Source organism: Notamacropus eugenii, chromosome 3 (genome assembly GCF_028372415.1).
Source record: "Notamacropus eugenii isolate mMacEug1 chromosome 3, mMacEug1.pri_v2, whole genome shotgun sequence".
Taxonomy (NCBI): Eukaryota; Metazoa; Chordata; class Mammalia; order Diprotodontia; family Macropodidae; genus Notamacropus; species Notamacropus eugenii.
The window spans coordinates 242,461,360-242,466,521 of record NC_092874.1 but is presented as its reverse complement, the minus strand read 5'-3'; the positions used below and the strand labels follow the sequence as shown (position 1 = coordinate 242,466,521).

Here is a 5,162-nt window from a genome sequence, read left to right as displayed (position 1 = left end):
GGCTATACTCTCATTGTAATTATACCTCAAATGTTCTGTTCCATTATGGGAGCCACATTTTAGGAAGGACATTGATAAGTTCAAAACCTTGAATGATCACGGTACTAAAGGAACTTTCAGAAGTGATTACTGAGTCGCCACTGGCAATCTTGAAAAAAACAAAGAGAATGAATGGGAGATGTGCCCCTGGGACTGGAGGTATTGTAGTGGAAAGAGAGCTGGAGTCAGGAAGACATTAGTAAAAATCTGGCCTCAGACACTTACTAGCTGAGTGACTCTGGGCAAGTCACTTAACCTGTTGTCTTCTTCTGTTTCCTCAACAGCAAAATAGCAAACATAATAGTACTTATCTTCCAGATATCAGATAAGGAATTGAGAAAGCATTGATAAGTATTAACAGTCTTAGGGAAGAAGGTGAAATCCCTAAAAGCTGCGTATAAAATAGATTTACTCATGAGAGGAAATTCTGGAATCCACTAATGGGGAAGGAGAGGAAAGTCTTCTATAGTTTGACACAGACCCTAGATTTGTGGAGAAGAAATTTCAAATAGTAAATTAACTTCCAGAATCAAATAAGATGCCAGCAGTTAGCATAGTGCCTGGTTTATAGTAAGCACTTAATAGCTTGTTCCCTTCTCCTTCCCTCAATTTTTGAAAAGAGAAAACCTTGTCTCTAAACTGTGATGCAGTGAGTTTAATGTCAATTGATAGCAAAATCCTAGAGTGGCTTATTAAAGGGATTATCTGTCTATAATAACATCAAGAACCACAGATATAGTGTTGAAAAGAACCTTAGGGGTCACTGTTCCAAACCTCTCATTTTACAGATAGCAAAGGTGAGGCCCAGAGAGAACAACTTATGTGACTGAGGTCTCACAGGTAGTGTCAGACAAGAGGTTTGAAATTGAGCAAAAAAAAAAGAAAACTATGACCATTACTAGTCAGCTGGAGTTCATCAAGAGTGAGTCATGACTCACTAGCCTTGTTTCCTTTTTTGACAGATTTATCAGACAGGTGAATCAGTGGAATGCCAGGGAGGGAGTAGACCTAGATTTAAGAAGGCTTACATGTCTCTGGACAGACATGAGAGATGGAATCTAAATGACAGCACGGTTCGATGGATTTGGAACTGCTCAAACAATTGAAAGATAAAATTGATGGCAGCCTAGAGGAAGTTCTCTTGAGTGGAGTATCCTAGTGTTCTCCTCATGGTCTCATTCTGCTCAGCATTTTTTATCACTGACTTGGATGAAGGCATGGAAAGGATGCTTAGTCAGTTTAGTTTATGACTATTGTTTTTGTTGTTTTTTAGCTTTTGCAAAGCATTTGCTCCCACCAACTTCACTTTTGAATCCATTTTATCCAGTGGACAGAGTTGCTCCTTTGTTTGTAGGGCCTAGCCTCTTGACTGAAGGGGTCAGTCCATCACTGGGCTGGGTCTCAGAACTCTGCCAGCAAACTAGACTTAGCTGGTCTCAAACTCTGGCATAGACTGGCTTCCACACTTCTGGTGGTTCTCCACTTCCACATTTGAAAACTCAAGATTATAACTATCTCGATTTTTCCTTCATCTACATGCAGGAAAGAACCATTGCAATGAGGTATAGGACAAAGGCCCATATTGATGGACTATTTGTGGATCCCTAGTGGGAAACCCCCAAGATTTATCCCTATCTAGAGGCTTGTAACATGCCTCTCATCCAAATACAACCAAGGAGGAAAGAATGATGCTTATACAATTTGCATATGAATAATAGTGGTCAAATAGTGACATATACAATGCTGGGCCTGGAGTCAGGAATTCTCATCTTCAAGAGCTCAAATGCAGCCTCAGACACTTACTATGTGGCCCTGGGTAAGTCACTTAACCCTGTTTGCCCCAATTCCTAGTCTGTAAAATTAGCTGGAGAAGGATGTGGCAAAGCACTCCAGTATCTTTGCGAAGAAAACCCCAAACAGGGTCACAAAGAGTTGGATGTGACTGAAAACAACTGAACAACAACAGATAGAGTGGAGCATGTCCAGAAAAGCATGAATACAGGAACTCAGAACCAAGACATAGAATAATTACTTGAAGGATCTAGGATTGGTAACATGCCACTCTTCTGCTCAAAAATATTTTGCCTCTAGGATAAAATAAAAACTTTTCCTCAGGCAGGTATTGAAAACCTTCTACGTATTACTTAACCCTCAATACACACACACACATACACACACACACACACACACACACACACACACACACACACACACACACACTCCAAATGTGCCCACAGGAAGTGGACCTGGATCCTGAATATAAGAGGGCTCACTTCCATTATGCTTTTTTTTGCTTGACTCTAGGTGGCAGAAGGAGAAACATGAGTGAAGGTTATATAGAGTTAGACTTAGACTTTTATGTAAAGAAAAGCAAAGTTGTTCAAAGTAAAATAGAGTTTGTTTTCCATCACTGGTGTTCTTCAAGAGTAGCCTGGACGACTGGTTGTTGAGGATGTAGCAAAAGACATTTCAATTTACAGAATATATCTGCACTGAAGTCTCTTTTAGCTCTTAAGATTCCTATGATTTCCTTCTTTTTCCTTCTTTCCTTCCTCCCTACCTTCTTTCTTTCTTTCCTTTCATTTTTGGTGAGGCAATCGGGGTTAAGTGACTTTCCCAGGATCACACAACTAGTAAGTGTTAAGTGTCTGAATCTGAATTTGAACTCAGGTCCTCCTGACTCCAGGGCTGGTGCTCTATCCGCTCTATGATTTCTTTATATCCTACTTGATATGAAACAGGTTTAATTCAAACCTTCTCACGTTGCCTGAAATACATCATCTTGTGTTAAACCATGTTTCCTACAGAGTCCAAGGAATACTGACCCCTGCTATATCAGCAGGAAATATGAAATGAGGGGAACCAGGAGAAGAGGACACAATTCTGGAAACACCTGATCCCAGTAATAAATACATCAGTAATACAATCCGGGTGTCATGGGTTTATTTCCATTTCTGTCACTGGATATCTGTGAATGTATATGTTTAAATAATGCACATAAACACTTCAGTATAGGTAATAGACCAACACATTTTTGAATCATTTAGCAGATACAACCTAGCATTAAAAATATGCTTACATTAAAACATATACATGAGTGCACACACACATGCATGTATATACTCATGCACAAATCCCAACTAGATTATACTTCCTGAAATCATATCTTGATTTCTGACCCATGTAAAAATGGGTGGGAGTTGGTAGGTAAGGGGAGTTCATGTTTTTTTCCATGTCAGCTGCTTAAAAAGCAAGCAGGGTTTGCTTCGGTTCACTCCTCTTTTGAAACCTTTTTCAGACGGGAATTCCAGGCTCGGTGTGAATTGATGAATCTTTTTTGTGTGTGCCCTAGTCCACAGAGCTGTGCTTGTGTGCCTTGTCTGAAAGATGATCTCTCTGTACAGCGTCATGCATACCTTCACGGGACACCCATGAAGTAACAGCTCAGATTTCAACATTACATTTTCTGTCTTTTGACTTTATATGCCCATAAGGGTTATTTGTCAAAAATGGATCCCAAACCTCACTCTGCTATTTTGCAGTGTATCTTGAAAGTAATAATTTTAGGGTAGAAGGGAGGGTGGATAGAGGTTAGGGAAAAGTAAGTCATTTAAAATGTACTTCTTGAGTGTAATATGTAATTTTTAAAAAAAGGAAACAAAATCCATGTTCCAACCCTTGAGATTCTCAAGTTTTAATTCTGTTTTCCAAAGGTTCTTGCATTCAGACCAGCAGTCAGCAATTTGCCTTATGCCAGATGATTTTTAATAACATGAAACTGAGGTTGGATGATGATTTGCTGAAGAGAGAATTCGTACATGACAGGTTAAGATAGATAAGGTTAAAATTTCTGTGAATCTATGATTTTGTGAGTTGGGGAGAGAAATGTGTGTGAGTAGAGTTGGTGAAGGGGAGTTGTTCCCCCAAACTTGATACTCACCCCATTCTCATGTCTCCCATCCTCTGTTTGGTTTTTTAAAGTTCTTTACCAACAGAACTCTTCCTCTCTCTCCAGGCTTCTTTACTCATTTTCACATAGGCTATGATCCAGTAGCACTAGCCTTCCATGCTTTTCCTTTCCACTCCTATCACATGAACTTGTAGCCAATAAACGTTAATTAAGCATTTGATGTATTCCAGGCACTATGCTAAACATAAAGAAAGACAAAAGACAGTCCCTCCTCTCACAGTAAAACATGCAAATAACTACGTTTTTTGTTGTTTTTCAGTCGTGTCTGACTCTTTGTGACTCCATTGGGGGTTTCTTGGCAGAGACACTGGAGTGGTTTGCCATTGCCTTCTCCAGTTCCTTTTACAGATGAGAAAACTGAGGCAAACAAGGTTAAATAACTTGCCAAGGGGCACAAAGCTAATAGGTGTCTGAGGCTGGATTTGAACTCATGAAGATGAGTCTTCCTGACTCCAGGCCCAATACTCTATCCACTATGGCACTACGTAGCTGTTCTGGTTTCCCTGGTTTTGTATGGTTCTCAGTTCAAACCCCATTTTCTGCAGGAAACCTTTCCTAGTCCTCCTCAATGATAGTGCCTTCCCTCTGAGATTATCTCTAATTTACTCTGAATATAACTTATATGTATATAAGGGTATTTTTTTTTGGCAGTTATCTCTCCTATTCAAATGTGAACTTCTTGAGGACAACAATTGTTTTTGCCTTTTTTTTTACCCCTAGCACTTAGCACAGAGCCTGGCATATAATAACCACGTAATAAATGCTTATTAACTTAACTTGCCAGTGCCCACTTGGTTTACCATAGACAGATGATCCATGAAGCGTGTCTGAGTACTTAATGCTGGGAGGATTTCATGTCTTCCCTGGCCACTCTTACTCACAAACTCTTCATATTTGTCATTTCTTATGATATAGGAATACTCCATTACATTCAAGTTATATGGAGGTCTTCAGGAGAATTATGGATTAAATTGCAGTTCCTCAGTCAAAATGATGACATTGCAGGGTGCACCTTTTTGTCTGGAGACCTCTCTCCATATACTCTATGTGTGAAGTATGTTCACTCCTGCTACTCTGAGATTTAGAGAATGGGGCTGTTGTTTAGTCATGTCCAACTCTTTGTGACTTTATTTGGGGGCAAAGATACTGGAAT

The 5,162-nt window shown here is 39.6% G+C and overlaps 1 long non-coding RNA gene across 1 annotated transcript; it reads right to left on the bottom strand.

The window, feature by feature from the left end:
• Positions 1-2,967: 2,967 nt before the first annotated feature.
• LOC140531485 (uncharacterized) lies at positions 2,968-4,411 on the bottom strand. Its single transcript, XR_011976339.1, has 2 exons — positions 3,980-4,411; positions 2,968-3,838 (listed from the first exon to the last, which is right to left on the bottom strand). It is a non-coding gene; the product is annotated as an uncharacterized lncRNA (long non-coding RNA).
• Between the last annotated feature and the right edge of the window lie 751 nt (positions 4,412-5,162).